Source organism: Molothrus aeneus, unplaced genomic scaffold (assembly GCF_037042795.1).
Source record: "Molothrus aeneus isolate 106 unplaced genomic scaffold, BPBGC_Maene_1.0 scaffold_146, whole genome shotgun sequence".
NCBI classification, from domain to species: domain Eukaryota; kingdom Metazoa; phylum Chordata; class Aves; order Passeriformes; family Icteridae; genus Molothrus; species Molothrus aeneus.
Genome location: NW_027098809.1, coordinates 156191 through 178177, shown reverse-complemented (window position 1 = coordinate 178177; position 21987 = coordinate 156191). Strand labels below are relative to the sequence as shown.

General features: G+C 51.2%; 2 long non-coding RNA genes across 2 annotated transcripts in view; both read left to right on the top strand.

Annotated features, from left to right (window-relative positions):
- The window catches only part of LOC136569600 (uncharacterized), a 144509-nt gene that overhangs the window by 50428 nt on the left and 72094 nt on the right, over positions 1–21987 (top strand). The gene's annotated exons all lie outside the window — the stretch shown is intronic.
- On the top strand, positions 18843–20168 carry LOC136569599 (uncharacterized). The gene is made up of 2 exons (XR_010785391.1): positions 18843–19615; positions 19744–20168. It is a non-coding gene; the product is annotated as an uncharacterized lncRNA (long non-coding RNA).

Genomic DNA, 21987 nt, shown 5'->3' with positions numbered 1-21987 from the left:
ACCTATCCTTGCCACAGACTCGCCTTTGTTATTGCCTCACAGTCTCTGCTTTAAAATATTTTGCTATTACAAGTGTTTAAACAAGACTGACCGTGAGCCCTGCACCCTTGCCGTGCTCCAAGCCCTAAGGCAGAGCTGGATATCCTCACACTCATCCAGCCTGAGGGAGCTGCTGCAGCATTTAAAACATTTACAAACCACCCCTGCCCTGAGGGTGTGCAGCCCTGCAGGTGCCTGGGTGCCAGCCCAGCATGAGAGATGGGACATCAGGAGAGCGAGCAGACAACGCCCACTGCAGCCTCTGCACTCTCGGCACTGCAGCTGCACGATCCTCACTGCTCAGCGACTCTCAGCTCTGGTTCCAGGACTCCCGCCAGGAAACTGAGGGCCCTTTCCAGATGCAAATCCCCACAGAGACACTGCTCTCCTCTCCACCCACCCTCCTGCTCCAGCTTTTACCCCTTTGGTAGCCACCACCCCGCCCAGGACACAGAGGAGGCTCTCGGGTGCCAACTGAGACCCAAATCGATCCAGGTGCCTCAGGAAATAAATACAAACAAACTCGCCCCTTCTAGGCTAACAAAATGTCTCGGTGCCCAGTTCCTGCTTCCTAAGGCAAAACCCACGGATCAGGGGAAAATGGCAAGTCCCAAACACAACCAAACCCGGTTTGGCATCGGTTTCCATCAGGACCGTTCAGGTTTCCCAGTGCCCCTCAGCTGCAGCCACAGGAGCAGCTTCTCTCTGGGACCCAGGGGGGTGGGCACAGGGACACCCATCCCGCTGCTTCCCGGCAAACAGAGCTCAGCCCAGCCCAGAATGAAACATAACAAATGCAGGTATTGCCCTTGCCATTCATGTCTGAGCTCTGGCACGGTGTTATTGACCACAAAACTCCCGAGAGGGGACAGTCTGTAACTACTGCTCTGGATCAAGGATAATCTGTCAGTTCGTGTATGCACTGCACAGCTTTCATAAACAGCACTGTAACAGACACTAGTTTAGACTGCAGCATCATAGAGACTGTGAAATGTTCAAATGCTGTTACATGTAAGGAACTCAGAAAATGGTGTCAGATAATGAGGTGATTTCCCACACCTGGGGACAATCTTATCTGAAACACAAGATAACAGAAACAGAAACCAGAGCCCTGAAAAAAAAGGAAAAATTTACTGACCCTCGTTATCAAATAACGAGGGAGTGAAAATAAAACAGGATGGCACCACAGGAAGAAATAAAGTATATTGGTGTAATCCACAAGATGGCACGAAGATTCCAACCAAGCAAAAGAACATCTAAACTGAAAAGGACTCTTTGAATATGTATAAACTCTAATGAATATGCACACACCACTGCAATGGAACAGAATCTAGAGAACACGGTTTAAGGGAACCGGGTGCTCCTGGCAAACAGCCAAGCACCCCAGCGCTGCCTTTTATCCCTTAACAAACGTGTAAAAATTCGAGACAGTGAACTCTGTTTCTCACCCAATAAAACGCTGTTCCCGCAGCTGGGACGAGCCCCAGCTTTATTCCACGGCACACGATCCCAGAGAGCCGCAAGGCCCGGGACAGAGCCGTGCCACCCGCAGCGGGTCCCACGCAGCAGCGCCCAAAGCAGCCCCGGCCCCCTGTGGGTGCCCCCGGCCCCGGTGCCCCCGGCCCAGCTCCCTCCCCTCCGGCCGCTCACCTGAGGGCACCGCCCGCTGCCTCCCGGCGCTGCTGCCGAGCCGAGGGCATTGTCCCCGCTCCTGGCCCAAAGGCCGCGTTCTGCGCTGCAGGGCGCGCTCCGGGGGACGCGGGGGCGGGCAGGGACAGGGTGACCCGGGCTGAGGCGGCTGTCCCGGCGCTCTGTCCCCTCCCGGGGCTCAGGCCGGGGAGCGGGGCCCTGCCAGCGGCCGCCATTGCAGCGCGGAGCAGAGTCAGGCAGGGCCGAAGAGCCGAGTGTGGCCGAGTGGAGCCGACAATAGCCGAGTGTGGCCGAGTGGAGCCGGCGACGGCCGAGTGGAGCCGGCGACGGCCGAGTGGAGCCGGCGACGGCCGAGCGTGGCCGAGTGGAGCCGGCGACGGCCGAGCGTGGCCGAGTGGAGCCGACAACGGCCGAGTGTGGCCGAGTGGAGCCGACGACGGCCGAGTGTGGCCGAGTGGAGCCGGCGACGGCCGAGTGTGGCCGAGTGGAGCCGACGACGGCCGAGTGTGGCCGAGTGGAGCCGACGACGGCCGAGTGTGGCCGAGTGGAGCCGACGACGGCCGAGTGGAGCCGGCGACGGCCGAGTGTGGCCGAGTGGAGCCGAGCCTACCCGAACGGCCGACTCTGGCCGCGATTTGCCGAATCCATCCGACCTTAGCTGAGGTGAACTGAACGGAACGCGACGGAACCGCGTTCAGCCCAACCGAACTAGATAAGCCCGACCGAACTAGATAAGCCCGACCGAACTAGATAAGCCCAACCGAACTAGATAAGCCGAACCAACGCGAGATCAGCCGAACCCACCTGAACATTACAGGGTCGCTCACTCACCCATCTCTCAGTGTGGGCAGGCACCCTCAGCTCCAAGGAGCTGTGCAGAGCGAGCGTTCCGTCCCTTGGCAAGCACGGAGTGATCAGCCCCAGGGACAGGAAAGTACAGACAAATGCCGTGGTCAGCCCTGAGGATTCAGGAGGATTCAGAGCCAGTGGCCCAGAACCTGCCACAATTCTATCTACAATTGCAATGTAATTACGGTGGGACAGTGCAAGGCTGGAGTTCAGAGAGCTCAGCCGTTCCACCGGGGCTGGGGACATGACTGAGGGGGTTTTGTGTCAGTCTGATGGGCCTGAGCAGCATCGAGAACTAAAAGGAAATTTGACAGAATTGTTTTGAGACAGATTGCCCCAAAAACTTGGGCTGCTTCTAGGGGGACAAAAGATTGAAAAAGCTTTCTGTTAAATTCCTGTCAGAAAGTCCAGACCCACTGGTTCAGCTATGGAAGGGATGGATATGATGCACCACAGAAAGAGACAAAAGCAGAAAGGTAAAAAGGTCTATCTCCCATCCTTCCCCAAACACACTCCAAGGAAAAAGTTTCAGACGATGAAATAACAAAGAACTGGTTCCTACCTCTGGAGTTCAGTCCTTATTTCTTTTTCTTTATTACTTTCACCCTCGCTCTTCTTGTTTCTTTTTCTCCGTGTTCTCCTTTTCCTTGGATTGTCTTTTTTGCTCTCAGTCTTTTCCTTTTTCACTCTACCCCTAAGTTTTCACTTGAGGTCTAATTCTAACCACTTTCTTTTCCCTCTAACTCCTGTCCTTCAGTTTTCCCACCCTCCTTTTCTTCTCTGTCTCCTTTTCTCTCTGTCTCTGTCTCCTTTTCTCTCTGTCTTCTTTTCTCTGTCTTCTTGTCTCTCTGCCTCCCTCTCTCTCTCTGTGTCTCCTTCTCTCTCTCTCTCTCTGTCTCTGTCTTCTTTTCTCTGTTGCAACCTTGTGCCTGAAAACCCCGTCGATGGTAGAATATTGCCTGGGCCTGTGATGGCACCTGTTGGGGGGAGTTGAAATCACTGCGGGGCTGGTAAGTGGATGGTGGGGCTGGGACTTGGAATGAAAATGGAAAAGGTCCAAGATCTGAGCAACCTGTCATTTTTCTATCTGTTCCTTGGTAAATGTTACAAACATCTTTGTTGGCTGCCTTCCTTAGGAGCTAAACCGTGTCTTAAGGTTTAAGTGCCTGGTGAAACACGTGCTGACGTTTCTGATGTTGCTTACAGGGCTCGGGGGCACTGTGCATGTGGCCAGCTCTGCAGAATATTCCAGCAGCATGTCTGGAGGAGACAGCCTATGAGCCTGCATTTCTTGTACCACGGGCTCCTTTGCAGCATTTTCCGCTGCGGCCTTTCACAGGTCTTGAATGTAGTGTGCAAAATCTGATTTTCTGCCACTCCTTGTTTCCCCAGCTGTCACTTGCGTGTGAATCCGTGTGCGGACGAGTGCGTCTGTGGGCTGGGGTGAGCTCAGTTCTGCCAGCAGGAGTTTGACAAGACTGTCTGATGCAGGGCATCAGTTCACTCTGCAGTACCTGCATGGTTGCATCCTTGTCTCATGGTTTTGGTTACAGAAAACCATCATGTTCATATATATATAATAGATATTTTATAGCAGTTGCAGGTAAACTGTCAGGGTTGTTTTTTGAAATATTTTTTGAACTAAAATATTCTATAATTATGCATGTGATTTTTAACATTTAATACACAAGAGTAAATCTCTTGCTGGTTTTCGAGTCTTGCATTGATAGTCTGTGTGGTTTCTCTTCTTTACCTGTTCCAGGAGAATTCTTAGGAAGCCTCTGTACCCTTGAGGCAGTTTTGCTGTCTGTTCTCAATTGTCTTCTGAAAATCAGACCATTCATTGTGCTGTGCAAAACACATCTGAGCCTCTCATCACATGAATTCTGAGCACCCTGTGTGTTTGGCGCTCTGTCTTTTCCTCTGTCCTTCTCCATGGCCCACTCCTGTTCCTCTTATTCTGTGTGCTCATTACAGAGAGCAAGGAAAGAAGAAATGTGACCGGTTCCCACTATTGCTGTGTGAAGGCTTTCTTGAAAGGCTGCTGTATTTATATTGTCTTTTTCCACTCCAAGCTTGACTTTTCCCTTTGTTTTTCGAGCTCTGCTGCATTGGGTGTCCCAAGGAGGGCGGGGTTCCTCAGCAGGGCTCTTAGGAGGTGGCGCTGATTCTGCTTTTTCTGAAGGCGTCTCAAAGCGTGCTACCAGAATGACAGTTTTGTGCACTGGAAAGCTTTCCCTCAGTGCCATCAGCGCACGTCCGTGTCTGAATTGTGGAAGCAGACGGACTAAGAACAGCCAGCACCCGGAGCAGATGTCTGTTGGCTCTGTGTCTGTGAGAAGCGGGCTGTGTGCTGGACGGGGAGAGGCGCTGTTGGAGAGTGGCATCAGCGCCAGGTGTGAGCTGTGAGGATGATGGGGGGCTCGGAGCAGCCCCAGGTGTGAGCTGTGAGGATGATGAGGGGCCGGCTCCTGCCGGGGGGGGAGGCAATTTTAGGGGGAGGCTTCGCCTCAGCTCCCTTTTGCATGGAGCTGCTGAGAAGAGGGGTTCATGGGGGGCTCCCGGGGCTGTCTCATGGAAGGACTGCGAGAGCTTCTCGCAGCGTCTGGGCGGGCGAACACCTGGATGCGCGCTTGGAGACGCGGAGCATCGCTTCAAGGAGGTGCCGAGGGACGAATCTTTGTGCCGGGAAGCAGCAGCCGAACGGGTGAGCGCGTGTGGATTTGGAGCGGGGACTTTGGTCCTTTCCCTTTTCGATTTGATCTTGGCAGTCCCCCCTCCCCGGTTCCCCAGGACCAAAAACGGAGCTTGTGAAGACAAAAGAAGGAGAGGCAAGCAGCTACTCTCCTAATATTGTCTGTGTTCGAACTGGGAGGGATCCGCCTTCACCTGCGGTTCGAAGGGTGTTGATGGAAGGAAAACCTGCCTTTTCCCGGCTGTTAGGGGTATCCCAGGGGTGACAGGGAATCCCTGCGTTCCATTTGAACGGGAATGGGCAAAGTATTGTTGTCATCTGAGGGGTTTGATTTGAAGGCAGCCAGCCCATTTTCATCATCCTAAGGTTTAAATGGAGGGGACAGCGCTGGTGTCCCTCCTTTGCAAGGGTTTGAATTGAGGTCCAAATCCCCCTTTCCACACGGCTTGAAGGATTTCATTGGAGGAAAGCCCCTTCTTTTCTGCTCTCCCAGGGGATGAACTTGAAGGGGAGAACCCATTTCTTTGCCCTTGTTGAAGCGAGGTGAGCGCCGCCCGCGGCGTCAGTTTCGGGGTTCAGTTGCGGGAAGCCGCAGCTCTGGCAGCGTTTGCAGGGCTGCAGTCGGGGCTGTGCCGCTGCATTTGAGGGCGCTTCTTGTGGCCGCGGCCCGGCCCGGAGCGTTGCCGCTCGGGAGCGCTGCCGGCCCGGGCCGGGCGGTTGCCGAGGCGCACGGGGAATTTGGCGCGGCAGCGGCGGAGCCGCTCTGCCGGTGCGAGCCGCCGTGCGGAGCCGAGGGCGGCTGGCGCCGGGCCGGCCGAGGGCGGCAGAGGCGGCGCGGGCGCTGCTGCGCCGGCCCGGCCGGTGCCCGCCGCTCTGTCCGCTCCGGGCGCGGGGCTCGGGCGCCGCCGGGGTCCCCCGGGCAGGGGGAGCGGGCGGGGGCGGGGGGGTCTCCGGGGCGGCGCCGCCCCTGCGCGCCGGAGGAGCCGCTTTGCCGCCGGGAGCCGCGCTCCGTCCGGGGCCGGCAGCGCGGGGTTCGGCTGCCGCAAGTTCTTGGGTGTCGTGGTTCGGAGGTGCTCTGTAGGGATCGATCGCACGGTTTTGTGTGGGTCGCAGTGGGTGTGCGCTAAGGGCTATGGCGTTCTTCCTGACCGGTACGGTTCTCGGTTCAGGTGGTGACGATAAAGGTTTGGTTTGAATCGAGTTCTGTAGTCGGATATTTTTTTTGCCGGGCTATTCTGTTTTTAAAGGCGTGCAATGGTTTCTACGGGTCGTTGCGCGAAGCAGCGGCTCGGATTTTAATTCTGTCGCGGTGGCTTTTATTAGCGTGGGCGTGTAGCGTTTGTTTCGGTGGGTTCGAGGTGGCGTCGTGTCGTTAATAGCAGCGGGGTTTTTAAAATCTCTCTAATTGCGTTCGTGTTTATCGTCTTCCAGGGCTTTTATTGATTTGGTTTGTTTGATTGTAGTGTATGTTTTATTGTTACGGGATCATTTGGGAGATATTGTTAATGGTTGCGTTTCTCTTTAGGCTTTGTGTTTATTTCTGGGTGGTATTTTTATTTTGATCGAATGAGGCTCTATGCGTTTATTCTTCAGTTGGGAATATTTTTTTTGTCGTAAATTAAACTTGATTTGGTTTGGGGGACTTTTGTTTTACAAATGTATTTTCTTTTTTTTTTTTTTCATTTTTTGTTGTCCTTTGACGTATTTGGTGGTTGTTGATCAGTTTTATTTTTGGGAACGTGGGTGTTTATATGGTGGGTCTTTTTAAGTATTTTTTTTTTATTTGGGTAGTTATTTTCTTATTTTTTAGTGGTTGAGGTTTTTTTTTTTTTCTATTTCGTTCATTAGTTCGCTTTCTAAAGTACTTTTGACAGAGTATTGCTTATTCTTTGAGTTAGTGTAGATGTAGAATTTTGGTTAGTTTTTAAAATGACGTTCAGGGTCAGTGGCACTGATTGGAGTTGAGCGAGTTGGTTTGGGTTTTTTTAGAGGCTTTTGTGATTTGCTGCGTGTGTTTCTCCAGGGTTTTCTTTTCGTTTGGTTCCATTTTTCTGATGTGATGAGAACTGTCAGTGAAAAGAGTGTTGTGTGTTTTTTTCGCTGGCAGTTGTTTGGCTGGTGGAGGTATCTTGATGGTTTTGGAAGACATTGGTGGGAATTCGATGCTGTTTGTTTTGTCCTTGTATTTAGGAATTGGATTTTAAATGTAAAATTCTAAGGATAGCTATCTTTAAACAAAACAAATAGATGTGTAGAAATGGGAATAAACTTTTATTTTGATCTATTCGATCTCTATTTAAAATTTAACAGGTAACATAAGTCTTGATATATTCCAATAAGATATTGTATTTTTTAATAGAGTATTGTGTATGTTTATAGATATATCAATAGAGATGATAAATATAAACACAACTCAAACGAAATTTTAAATATAGAAATGTGTTGCGAATCTATGCAGATATATATATATAAAATTATTAAAGGATTGTAAATCTAAAGTGACATAAATCCATACAACACGTAATACAAGTGATACTGTATATATCTTCTTATATATTATAGGAAGTAGCTATAAAATAGTTATAGTATATCACTATGATATAATATCTAAAACATTAGAGATATGGTAAATATAAATACAACAATATTATTAAAAGTAGTTTAAAAGAAAGGATGGTTTTGTTTTTTACTTGGCAAAAGCAGGGGTTTTATGATAAAAACTACAAATACAAATGATAGAAAGGTAGAAATCTACTTGTAAAAATATCTCATGAATACATCAAGTTTGATATAAAAATTGAAAACATTAGAAAAAATAATTTGTAGCAGTAGATATGGTACATAATAAAAATAATAATTTATCTATATGATGTGAATAATATATATGTGATATGTAATTATGAAGAGAATGCATCAGTATAAACTCTGACTATAAAAGTGAATATAATTATGCAAGCTATAAATATAAAACTATTTCAATATAGTTTAAAAGAAGGGTTTTTTGGTATTTGTTTGGTTAGAGATGGGATTTTTTTTTGGAATAATAAAAGTATGATAGAAACCTAAATCGAAGTATATAAATATACAATCAATATATAATGATATTGATAAAACCACAAAATATGAATAAATACAGATAATAGGAATAGACATAACAGATTGTATAAATGACGTAACACATCAATGTCCGGTATAAATATGCGCGTGAATAGAACTAGGAAAACTAGAACTATAAAATTTATTTCAAGAAGGCTTGAAAGAAAGGGGGCTTATTTGGTTCTTGTTTGGTAAGAGGCAGGTTTTTGGCATTTATTTTTAGAGGAGTTTTTTGCGGGGGGGAATCGCCCCTGTTCTTTTTTGCCGCCTTGGCTGCCCGCAGCCCCAAGGCGCGCGGCGCCCCCGGCTGGGGTGGGCGGCAGTGCTGCCGCCTTGTGGGCAGAGCGCGGTACTGCAGCCCGCCGCCGCCAGGCAGCCCTCTTGGGCGTGGCGCGTGGCGGAGTTTGTTTGACCGTCTCAAAATGGCGGCCAAAAGGGTGGGCAACCGGAGGACCGCGGTGTGTGTATCCGCACTGCCTGCACGGAACACCGACGCCGGCGCGGTCCCGGCGGGATTTTCTCTTGCGTTTCAGGTGTACCCGGCACGGGCTGTGGGGTCAGCGGCGCCGCGGGCGGGCGTATTTCGGCGGTTTTCTGACCGGCATCTGAGTAATCGCCTCTCTCGGCGGAGGGGGGGTTGGGACGGGCGGGTCCTTTCTCGGCCGCCATCATGGGAGCGGCGCGTCGCCAATGTCGCGGAGCTTCATTGACCTTCTCAAAATGGCGGTCAAAAGCGCGGGAAAATCGCGGACCCGGGAGTCTGCCGCCCTGTGGCCAGAGCGCGGTACTGCAGCCCCCCGAGCCAGAGCCCTGCCCCTCGCCGCTGGCACGGGGCAACGACGCGGCTGCCGAGCGAGGCAAGGGCAAGGGGCGGGAGCGAGCGGCGGGCGGGGCGGGCTCGGTAAATGGCCGGCAGGGGTGAAAGACATTCAGGAGTGCAAAAGGGACACGATGGCTGAGAAGAATGGCCGGGCGGGGGGTGGCCCGGCGGGGCCGCTTTCGGCGGGCGGCGGAGGCACGGTCGCAGCGCTCCGCGGGCCGGGGGCAGCGAGCGGGGGCGGGCGAGCGCCGTCGGAACGGGGCTGCACCCCCCGAGCCCGCGCACGCCCCTCTCCAGGCGGCGGAAGCGACGGCGGGCCGGAATCCCGGCGTGGCGGCGGCGCTGCCCGCCCTTTGTGCCGCCAGCTTTGCAAGGTAAGACCGCCCGCCCCGTCCCGCCCCGTGCCGCCGCCTCCCGGTGTCTGTAAACTTCCCTCTGGCTTCCCACTTCTCCGTGCTGGAGAGTGGGAGAAAGGTCCCTGCTGCTTGCCGTGTCCTCGGTGGGCAGAGAGCAGCTCTGACCTTGGCCGGATGGGCTGCTGAGGATTGGATCCATGGGGATGTGCTTTGATGCATTTAGTGACCTTTACAGATTTCTTTCCCCGCTTTTTTCAGTTCACAGAATCATGGAATAATTCAGGTTGGAAGGGGCTCTAAAGATCACCTCATTCCAAGGCTGCTGCCGCTGTGGGCAGGGATGTGCTTCCATAGAGCAGCTTGCTCAGAGCCTCATCCCAGAGCAGCAAGGGGCCTTGAACACTTGCAGCGATGGGGCAGCCCCAGCACCTCTGAGCAACCTGTGCCCTGTGCCAGCCAAGTGCCAGAGGAGGAAGGAAGCCCTTCCCACCTGGAGCAGAGGCTGCTGCAGCTTGGCGTAGCCTTGTGTCACCGAGTGTGTGAGACAGAAAGGCCCTTCCTTTCTGGAGGGGTAACAACACTCAAAGCTCTTTCTCGGGACAAGCAGAGCAATGGAAGGCCAAAGTAGCCTTCAGTTCTTCCAGCAGATTTGGGAACAACTTAAAGGAGAAGCAGAGCTGGCCTGGTGCCTGCCAGCTGTAGTTCCTTTTCAGGCATGACGTGCAAGTTGCCCCTAGAAGTCCAAAGGCAGCTGTTTTTGTAGCAGAAGGAAGTCAGGAGGAGGCAAAGCCACCAGCTAAGTCTGGATAACAAACTTGGCTAACCTCTTTTCCCCCCCTCCTCCAAACAGGCAATTGTGCAGCACTCAGCAGAGATCTGCCCGGGAGGAAAAGCAGAGCCAATCTCTGAGAAGCGACGTGCGAGCTCTGGCGAGGACGGCTGCTCCCCCTGGCCTTGGTGTGGGACCTCCTGAGCTGCCATTCCTGAGGTGGGAGTGTTTCTCCTCTCATCCAGCCAAGCCAGAGACCGCCTAGGGAAGGAGCAGGTAAGGTTGAAGTACCGAGATCTCCCAGGTAAGAAGTGACACGGCAAAAGGAAATGGCCTCGACTTGCAGCAGGGAAGGCTTAGATTGGATTGGAGGGACAATTTCTTCACTGAAAGGGTGGTCAGGCATAGGAGCAGGCTGCCCAGGGAAGTCCCCGTGCCTGGAGACATGTCAAGGATGTCAAGATGTGGTGTTTAGGGACCTGATTTGGGGGGGCAGCTTGGCAGTGCTGGGGCAGCAGCTGGGCTCGATGTCCTTAGAAGGCTTTTCCAACCGCAAGGATCCTATGGTTCTGGAAAGCCTTGACCCCTCTGGCTCTAGCACAGCACCTGGATGCTGACAAAATGAGGCTGGTCATAGAGCCTGGAGGTCCCTGTGCCACAGGGAGAGGACAAGCCAGTGTCACCTGCAGGGAGGGTCTCGTCCCCAGAGAGCAGTCAGTGACTCCGTCCCTGCCCGGGGCTCTGGGTGCACCCTTGCGGGGGGGACACACCTGCCCTCCTTGCTGCTCTCGTCCTTATCCCATAGGGATTTAGCAGCAATCTTCTGTCTTTTCTTTAAATCTGTCCTTGGGAGAGTTCAAAGAGAGGGTCATTAGTTATTTTAAAGCCTACATCTTTTACCTATTGGCACTGTAGAGAAAAGACACAAACCTGCTTTGCACCCTTCTGCCTGGAAGTCATTGTGACACAGGGAAGGGAGGAAGGGGCTGGCCGGGGTCCGCCTCTGCTGAGCCTCAGCTCTGGCTGCTCCTGCTCACTGGGTAAACCCAAAAGCTGTCGTGATCAAAAACGCAGGCGCCCTTCTGACCTGAGTCACAGGGGCCCTTTCTTCTGAATGACTCAAGATGGGAAATCATTCTTGGAGCTTCAGAAGAAAAAAAACCCCAAAACCGTAGGTACATTGGTAAGAGTGTGTATGTACATACATTTCCTTGCAGGCAGCAGGGTGAGAAAGGGTGTTTATTTGAGGGCCCCCCACACAAGGCTTTTCAGAAGCATAGCAGAGACATTCCCATGTCTTCCTCACACAAGGTCATCCAGTGCACTCACAGGAATGCCATTTAACTTTGCTTTTCTCTAACCCAGGTGTCACTCATAATAATGCCCGCAGCCTTGGAATCAGGATGAAGGTGGAGCCTGAAGGAGCCAGGCACACTCAGGAGAGGGCAAGTAGCTGACTTGCTGGGATTTGGCCCACATAACTCTGAACTCATACGTTGGTTTTGGTTTTCTTTATTGTAGCTGACCGAGAGGCTAACAGGCGATCACGGGGCCCTCCGAGGCAGACTCATTTCAGGTGCAACGTGGATCCTCATCACCGATCATCCAAAAGATAAGTCAGGGGCCACGGCCTGGAGATGGGAGAGTAGCGGGTTGGGAGTTCTTGGGACAGATTGAAAAATTAACAGAGGGAAAAGCAATCTTCTCCAAGGGGCCTCTTAGGACAGCTCAAGGGAGAGACTCCACATTTGATGGCAGCGTGCAGGTGGGCAGGGCAGAGCAGTTCCGGTCCACATCGTGTTGTCCAGTGTACCGTGTTACCTGCTGTGTCTTTGGGGTCCCTTTTGCCTTTTCCCCTCGAGACCCTCACCACAAGCATAATGTGTCGTGTTTAACGTCCCCCTGTTTGTCACGTTCTGTGTCACGGGTGTCTGCACATGTTTGTGCCGGAGCTGCTCTGCCCTGCCGCAGAGGCTGCTGCAATAGGACAAGGCTCAGGGACAGGCAGTTTGTGGGGTGTCGCCGGACTCTAGATGATATTCCTAGATAGACAGAAGATGTTTGGAGCTGTGAAGATATCCTGCAGCCCTTTGACGTTTGTCCTCGCTTTCTTTCAGACGCAGAAGGATAAAATCCAGGGCAAAATCCATCCACCCATCCCGAGGGAGGAGGTTCCCCCGAGCAGGTCAGTCACCGTTTGTCTCTGCAGGGGGAGTGTAAAGTGTGACTCTGTTACAGCTCTGTTCTTTTTCTTTTTAGGAAGTAAAGCTGGACATCAGCAGTCAAGGTGAGGTGGGCAAGGTGAGCATTGAGTAGCGTACAGAAGCAGTTGTTATTGCTCCAGTCTCACTTTCCGGTGCAGCTCTAAGCATCTGTTCCTGTTTCTGCGCTTTAGGCAATCCACTCGGAGTACGCCGAGCCCCAGGCACCAACCGGCCGACGCACCGGGTGTGCCGCTCTCCCGAGCCCTGGGGAAGTATCACGGGACTCGGCGATGAAGCCTCTGCCTTTTCTGTTTAAAGGTGTCACCAGGGCAGCCTTCAGCAATGGCCGAGGAGTTGCGGTGAGTCAGGGAAGTAGGGAGGAGGAGCGAGGCTCCGCTCAGGTTTCAGCAGCGCCACATCACCTCGTCTCCTCTTAGCCCAGGCGTACCCACGACGATGGCGTCAGCCTCCGAGTGTGGCTGAAGCGTGCGGCCCCAGGAGCCGGGCATTCTTGGGAAAAGAGTGAGTGGCAGAATTGTTGGGTTCTGGCCAATGTGCTGCTGAGGTTATGCATTGATATTTCGTTTTCTTTATTGGAGCAGACGAAGAAACAACAGGAAGCTGTTTAACAACAGTGCCAGCAGGACCTTCCCAGCTGTCGAGGCAGCCTTCCTTTGCACCTGACACAGACCGGCATCCCCAGATGCCTGAGAGATAAGTAGAGGGCTACGACCCACAGAGGGGATGAAACCAGGGCGCAGGGCAGGGACCCACCGGGAGGGGTTTCTGAGTCCGCTTTGGAGACGGGGGTGTCCACGAAGCGGCCGCTTAGGCCTGGGGGGGAAATAAAAGCAAAGTCTCACTTTTGATCTCAGTGCTGAGGTGCGCAGGGCAGAGCAGTCCCGGTGTGTATTGTGTCAATTGTCTATTGAGTGTTCTGTGTGGTTGGATGTGTCATGTCCTTTACCTTAGGCCTTTGAGGAGCCTAGCAGAAACCCTGGCATCATTGTTAGCATCTGTAATCTCTGCATTCCTCGGCCTGGTACCCAGGCCATTGAACTTTTGACTCGGGAGCTCCGACAGGCATCAGAATTGCATCTCTCTTTGGAAGCATCCAGTCAGGTGGCTTTTCAGGTCTTGTTCTGAGCTGCACGGACAGCCATGCTCCTCAATGCTCCATTTCAACGGATTAGGCTTTGTAAGAATGCGAGGTTAGGGAGAGGATTCTGACCGTAGGATTCCTGGGTATCCATCTTTGCAGTTCTTGGAATAAATCCTTCAGCCAGCATCTTCCTCCAGGGTTCTCTGAGCCTCATCAGTTTGCCATCTGTCTCACCTCGGTCATCTCCTTTTGCATTCTCTCAGTCCTTGCAGCCACTTTCCTTGCCAGGAGCTTTCTGTCCCTGTTGTGTCCCCCCTGTCTGTCACGTCCTGTCCCGTGTCACGGGTGTCAGCGCACACATTTGTGCCGGAGCTGCTCTGCCCTGCCGCATAGCCCGGTGCAATAGGGGAAGTCCCTGGGAGTTTGTAATGTGAGGTGTAGTTGGACTCTAGATGGGATTTGTAGATGGACACAAGATGTCTGGAGCTCCTAAGTTATCCTGCAACAGTTTGAGTCTTGTCCTAACTTTTTTTTCAGATTCAGATGGATTAAATGTGTGCCAGAGGGCCCCATCCCGGGTGAGGGGTTTCCCCCGCGCAGGTGAGGCCCCGTTTGTCTCTGCAGCAGAAGTGTAAATGATGCCTCTGTTACAGCACTGTTCTTTGTCTTTCTTTTTAGGAAGCAAATGTGGATGCCAGCAGTCAAGGTGAGCAGTGGAGAGAAGTAGTTGTTATTGCTCAGGTCTCAATTTCTGGTGCAGCTCTAAGCTTCCATTCTCGTTTGTGCGCTTTAGGCAATCCACTCGGAGTATGCCAAGCCCCCGTCACCAGCCGGCCGATGCACCGGGTTTCCTGCAAATGTGAGCCCTGTGGATGCATTACAGGACTTGGTGATGAAGCCCTGAACTTTTCTATTTAAAGGTGCCATCCAGGTGGCCTCCGGCAAGTGCTGAGGAGTTGTGGTGAGTCAGGGAAGTAGGGGGGAGGAGCGAGGGTCCCCTCAGGTTTCAGCCGTGCCAAATCACCTCATCTCCTCTTAACCCAGGCATCCCCTGTGGCGACGGCCTCGGTCTCCGAGCGTGCCCGAAGCGCGCGGCCCGAGCAGCTGAGCGTTCTTAGGAGCACGGTGAGTAGCAGGCTTGTGGGGTTTTGGCCGATGTGGTGCCACGATCCGGCATTGATGTTTGTTTTTCTTTAATATAGCTGTCTAAGAGACACCAGCCCGGTGCCAGCAGGACCTTCCCGGCTGACGAGGTTTCCTTTCTTCGCACCTGAGACCGGCATCCCCGGATGTCTGAGAGAGAAGTAGAGGGCCACGACCCCCAGGGGGGATGAAAGCAGGGTGCTGGTTTGGGAATTACTGGGAGGGGGGGGTTTGAGTCCGCTTTGGAGGTGAGTAGGTTTGGAGGTGAGGAGTGTCCATGAAGTGGCCCCTTAGGCCCCATAAAAGCAAAATCTCACTTTTGATCCCAGTGCTGAGGTGAGCGGGGCAGAGCAGTCCCGGTGTGTATTGTGTCACTTGTCTTTTGTGTATTCTGTGTTGTTGGATATCTCATGTCTTTTATCATAGCCCTTTGAGGGGCCTGTCAGAAACCTTGGCACCAGTCTTAGCATCTGTACTCTCAGCGTTCCTTGCCCTGGCACCGATGCCATGGAACTTTTAACTTGGTAGCTCAGACAGGTATCAGAATAGCAACTCTTTTTCGAAGCATCCGGTCAGATGGCTTTTCAGGTCCTGTTCTGAGCTGTATGGACAGCTATGCCCTGCCAGGATCCATTATGGCAGATTAGGACTTGAAAGAATGTGAGGACAGGTAGAGGCTTCTGACCGTAGGATTCTCGGGCATCCATCTTTGCAGTTCTTGGAATAAATCATTCAGTTAGCGTCTTCTTCCTCCAGGTTTCTCTGAGCCTCATCAGCTCACCATCGGTCTCTCCTCGGTCATCTCCTCTTGCATTCTCTCAGTCCTTGCAGCCATTTTCCTTGCCAGGAGTTTTCTGTCCGTGTTGTGTCCCCGTTGTTTGTCATGTCCTGTCTGTCCTGTGTCACGGGTGTGCGCACACACATTTGTGCCGGAGCTGCTCTGCCCTGCCGCATAGCCTGGTGCAATAGGAGAAGTCCCGGGGACCTGGACTTTGTAATGTGGGGTGTAGTTGGACTCTAGGTGGGATTTGTAGATGGACACAGGATATCTGGAGCTCTTAAGAGCCAGACTGTTGCAGGATAACTTGTCCTAACTTTTTTTTCAGATTCAGATGGATTAAATGTGTGCCAGAGGGCCCCATCCTGGGTGAGTAGTTTCCCCCAACCAGGTGAGGCACCGTTTATCTCTGCAGCAGAAGTGTATGTGGTGACTCTGTTACAGCTCTGTTCTTTGTCTTTCTTTTTAGGAAGCAAATCTGGGTACCAGCAGTCAAGGTGAGCAGTGGAGAGAAGTAGTTGTTATTGCTCAGCTCTCAGTGTCTGGTGCAGCTCTAAGTTTCCATTCTCTTTCTTTGTGGTTTAGGCAATCCACTCGGAGCCTGCCGAGCCCCCGTCACCAGCCGGCCGATGCACCGGGTTCCCTGCACGTGTGAGCCCTGTGGATGCGTTACAGGACCTGGTGATGAAGCCCAGAACTTTTCTATTTAAAGGTGCCATCCAGGTGGCCTTGGGCACCTGCCCAGGAGTTGTGGTGAGTCGGGGAAGTAGGGAGGAGGAGTGATGGTCCCCTCAGGTTTCAGCCATGCCAAATCACCTCATCTCCTCTTAACCCAGGCACCCCCTGTGACGACGGCCTCGGTCTCCGAGCGTGCCCGAAGCGTGCGGCCCGAGCAGCTGAGAGTTCTTAGGAGCACGGTGAGTAGCAGACTTGTGGGGTTTTGGCCGATGGGCTGCCGAGATTGGGCACTGATATTTGTTTTTCTTTAATATAGCTGTCTTAGAGACACCAGCCCGGTGCCAGCAGGAGCTTCCCGGCTGACGAGGTGGCCTTTCTTCGCACCCGAGACCGGCATCCCCAGATGTGCGAGAGATAAGTAGAGGGCCACGTCCCACAGAGGGGATGAAAGCAGGGTGCTGGTTTGGGAATTACTGGGAGGGGTTTTTGTTTCCCCTTTGGAGGTGGCGGTGTCCCTGAAGCGGCCCCTTAGGCCCCATAAAAGCAAAGCCTGACTTTGGATCACAGTGCTGAGGTGCGCAGGGCAGAGCAGTCCTGGTGTGTATTGTGTCACTTGTCTTTTGTGTATTATGTGTTGTTTGCATATGTCACGTCTTTTCCCTGAGCCCTTTGAGGGCCCTGTCAGAAACCCTGGCATCATTGTTAGCATCTGTGCTCTCTGCATTCCTCGGCCTGGCACCCAGGCCATAGAACTTTTGACTCGGGATCTCAGACAGGCATCAGACACTCTTGTCTCTTTAGAAGCATCCGGTTGGATGTCTTTTCAGGTCTTGTTCTGAGCTGTATGGACAGCTCTGCCCCACCAGCATCCATTATGGCGGACTAGGACTTGAAAGAAAGTGAGGGCAGGTAGAGGCTTCTGGCCGTAGGATTCTCGGGCATCCATGTTTGCAGTTCTTGGAATAAATCATTCGGTTATAGCATCTTCTTCCTCCAGGTTTCTCTGAGCCTCATCAGCTCACCATCGGTCTCCCCTCGGTCATCTCCTTTTGCATTCTCTCAGTCCTCGTAGCCATTTTCCTTGCCAGGAGATTTCTGTCCGTGTTGTGTCCCCGTTGTTTGTCACGTCCTGTCCTGTGTCACGGGTGTCTGCACACACATTTGTGCTGGAGCTGCTCTGCCCTGCCGCATAGCCTGGTGCAATATGAGAAGTCCTGTGGACTTGAAGTTTGTAATGTGGGGTGTGGTTGAACTCTAGGTGCGATGTGTCGATGGACACAAGTTATCTGGAGCTCTTAAGTTATCCTGCAGCCCTTTGACTTTCGTCCTAACTTTCTTTCAGATGCAGATGGATAAAATCCAGGGCAGAGCCCCCCATCCCAGGTGAGGGGATTGCCCTGAGCAGGTCAGTCACTGTTTGTTTCTGCAGAGGGAGAATAAATGGTGGCTGTTACAGCAGTGTTCTTTGTCTCTCTTTTTAGGAAGTCAAGGCCGAGTGGGTGAGGTGAGCATTGAGTAGCGTACAGAAGCAGTTGTTATTGCTGATGTCTTAGTTTTTGTGCAGTTGTAAGCATCTCCTCTTGTTTTTGTTGTCTTTTAGCTGGTCCACTTGCCATCTATCCTGGCCGAGCATATCCGTGCCAGGTGTGTGCAGGCTTAAGGTATTGTTGTGGCATCCTTGTCAGATTTGGGAGGTTGTGTTTTCACAGTATCTCAGCAAATTTTCTGCTTTGTTTCTTTGCAGGTGCTGTCGCTGCCCTAGGCACGCCAAGGAACAGAGGAGGGCAGGTGAGTCGGGGTTTAGGCAGGCTGACTCCTAGGTGAGCGTTACACAGCAGCATGCTAAGCGTGTACCTTTTCTTTTCGCCGGTATCTTCCGGGCACCCTCTGGAGTCAAATCAAGATTTGAGGTGAGCCGGGGCAGGGGTGCGGAGGAGTCCCGGGGATTACTGTTTTTGAGGGCAATAGTCAGGTTTTCTGTTTTGTCTTAGGTACCCTGAGGAGGCTCGTAGCCAAAGCTTGGAAACGGCAGCACCGAAGCACACACGGAGAGCATCTCAACGTCCACGTCCGACCGAGGATGGATTTTGTCCGCTCCTCTTCCAAAAGCTAAGTGTCGGGGCCAGTGGCTGGGAGAAGGGTAAAAACCTTTACTCTCACAGGAGGCCATCAGATGTCAGCTTAGGGGACAGGTCTGTAGGGGGGCGGGCTCTCTGGAAGTAAAGGGAGAGGGTTTCCCCTCAGCCTCGCCAGAGCCTTTGCCGGGCAGGGCAGTTCCGACCCATCTCCACATTTTCGTGTACTTTGCGTCGTCCGCCTCCCTCGACTCGACGTCGTCACGGAGCTCGCCTTCACGTCCGGAGCTACGGCCACGGTCACCCGGCAGTCGGCTTCCTTCTCTAGGCTCGCCGAGCCTCTCGAGCATCCTCTTAATTGCTGTGGCACTAACTTGTTTTAACGAGTTCCGTTTCATCATCACGTGCTCTCGTCATAGGGCTTTCTTTCCTTTGGCATCATCAGCCTCTGGCTCATCTTGCACTAGGAATCTCGGGTCCCTACGGGGACAGTGCCAGGCAGTTGTCACTCGTCTCTGTGTTATGTCGTCTGTGTCTATGTTATGTCGTCTGTGTCTGTGTTATGTAGTCTGTGTCCATTTTCTTACGTGTCACAGGCCTTTGTCACGTCTCGATGCTTTATTGGCACTATTCCGTGCCACATTGCCCATATTCTAGTCACGTTCCTTTCCGGATATCCCTTATTCCGGCATCTTTACATTTTTACTCTTTGAGACAGGAATGTCTCAAAGGGACAAGATGTTCTCATCCGTCTTCCTTCTCACTACCGGCTTTGGTAGTGCCTTTTTTTCCACGCCATTCTCTTGGACTTCTGGAGGAAGCGTCTTACACCCTCCTCACGTGACTGCAGAAGTTCTATAGGTTCTATCTTCTCAAAGGGTATAGGGCTCAAGAATTAGTATCTTCCAAAGAGTTACCTCAAGTCCTGGCTTATACTGTATGTGCTTACATTGCTTGTACCTATGCTGGCTTATACTGTATGTACTTATATTGTGTGTACCTATGTTGGCTTATACTGTATGTACTTACACTCCATGTACACTTGCAGTGTATGCGTCGGCTTATATCGTGTGTACTTACGTTGTACCACTTATGGTCGGAGCTGCCCTGCCCTGGCACATAGTCACAGTTAGGTAGAACAGTTATAAAAACTTGACTGTTCATCTGTCTTTTATGGGATTTTGGGTAGAAAATTTATTGGTCCAGAGCGGGGACAAGTCCTAGCTGTCAGATAGCCACTCGTTGACCGCTTCCTGTCGTCTCACAGGTCCCTGAGGCTGCCGATTTCCCCAGAATCTACCATTTGACGTCGAGGAGCGGCAGCCAGAAGAAGCGTGGAAGCGCGTTCTTCAGCGTCTCGAGTAAGAGCCGCAGGGAACGTTTAAATGGGAGGAGTGCGTGAACATGTGTCTGTGTCTGTCTGTCTGCTCATCTCTGAGTGTGTGAGCGCATGCTGACTGGATTTAACCGTGTGACTTTTGCTTTTCAGGTTTTTCAACTCATTTGTAAATTTAGAGTAAAAAATCCCTAGCCTGGTTCCCCACCGCCACCCCCGGCTGGGTTTTTTTTTCTTTTTTTTTTTGCCCCCCGGCTGGGTTTTTTTTCCCCGGTCCCGGTCGGTCTGCGAGGCGACGTTCATCGCCAAAGTTTGGGCGCGCACCGTCCAGGGACTGGGTATTTCGTCAGGCAGGAGGATTTTTTGGAGGCTCCTGGGAACCACGTTCCTGAGGACCAAGGATTGCTGGGGTGTAATTTAGCAGTTGTGAGGGGAGGGACGGTGAGTTTGTGTGTAATGTGACGGGGGTGTTAATGGTAGATGAGTGCTGTTTTTTGTGTGCTTTTGTTGTTTTGGGTGTCCTGTAACAATAAATCCACAAGTAATGAAAATAGAAAAAGGTTATAATCTTGTGTTAATGTGTGTGTTGTGTTGTATTGCTCTGTATTGCAGTGTGAGCACAGGGTGAACTCTCTCCTCCTTGCTGTGACCCCTGGGCTGGCAGGGATGACACAGTGACCTCTGCCAGCCCATGCTGCCTGTGCCATCACCTGGCACTGACGTGTTTGATGAAAATCCTTTCGCTGGGATTTTTCTCCTGAGAAGCCTCAGAACAGAAATGGAACCAATAACAATCTGGTGGCTGTGGAGTGTGGCCTGGAGATGGTTTAGCAACAGGGGCATCTTGGGTTGGTCTCCTGTGCATTGTTTCTACTTGATGACCAATCATGGTCCAGCGGTGTCGGGGCTGTGATCAGTCCCAGGTTTTTATTATTCATTCCTTTCCAGCTTTCTGATGTCTCCTTGCTCTTTTAGTATAGTTCTACTATCTCATTTTCTTTTAATATAATAGAGATGATAAAATAATATTTCAGCCTTCTGAAAGGGGGAGTCAAGATTCTTATCTCCTCCCTTGTCCTGGAGGACCCTCAAACACCACCACAATCAGCGGCCGAGCGGGTTTGTGCGAGCCCCTCAGGAACCCTCGGCCGGTCCTGAGTTGGCAGCCCCGGCACGGCCGAGAGCGGGGAGACACTCTCTGTGCCCCGAGGGTACTGAGGGCACCTGGGCTGGGGGGAGACACTCTCTGTGTGTGCCCCGAGGGTACTGAGGGCACCTGGGCTGGGGGGAGACACTCTCTGTGCCCCGAGGGTGCTGAGGGCACCTGGGCTGGGCCCCTGTGCAGCACAAGAGACACCAGAGACAGCGGTAGATGATAAAGGGCCGACTCTTAGCAGGGGTTAATGCAAGGTTTTATTAGGAGTCCCATAGGAGCTCCTGCACCTCAGGGGGCTCCTGCCGAGAGTCCCGGGAGCTGTGCCAAGGTTACATTTGAAGGGAGGTGGAAACCGACAGTAGATAACATCCTACCAACCATTAAGTGACCCTAAGGGATGGATGCTGGGGGATCCAGACATACAGGACAGCGTATGGGGCAAGGCTTGGGGGGCTGACCCCTGGCCTCTGGCTAATCACTCGAGGACTTGGACCGAAACTTCTGGATGGAGGGAATGGGAGGCTGAGTGATTGACAGAGAGCCAGGGTGGGGGTTTGGGGATGATCTCATCCCGGGAGAGGGATAACACAGGTAAAGGGAGGGGGGTACAGTTTGGGATAAACCATTTGGGAAAAATACGAGGATACAAAACAAAATGACTTCAAAGTATTACAAAGTATAAAAATGCACTACAGCAGGTTTGGGCAGCACCAGATAAAATAAAATAAAAAGCTTTAAAAATAGAAAAATTAAAAATAAAAATTAAATTAAAAACAAAATTAAAAAATTAAATGCTTTAAAAATAGAAAAATTAGAAATAAAAAATAAAAATAAAATTAAAAAATAAAATGCTTTAAAAGGAGAAAACTTAAAAATAAAAATTAAATAAAAATAAAATTTAAAAAGTGCTTTAAAAATAGAAAAATTAAAAATAACAATTAAATAAAAAATAAAATTAAATAAATAAAATAAATGCTTTAAAAATATAAAAATTAAAAATAAAAATTTAATACAAACAAAATTTAAAAAATATAATAAATGCTTTAAAAATAGAAAAAATAAATATAAAAATTAAATTAAAAATTAATAAAATTAAAGGGTTTAAAAATAGAAAAATTAAAAATAGAAATAAAAAATAAAATTAAAAAATAAAAAAGGTTTCAAAATATAAAATAAAAAATAAAAAGTAAATTAAAAATAAAATTTAACAATAAAGAAGCTTTGAAAATAGAAAAATTAAA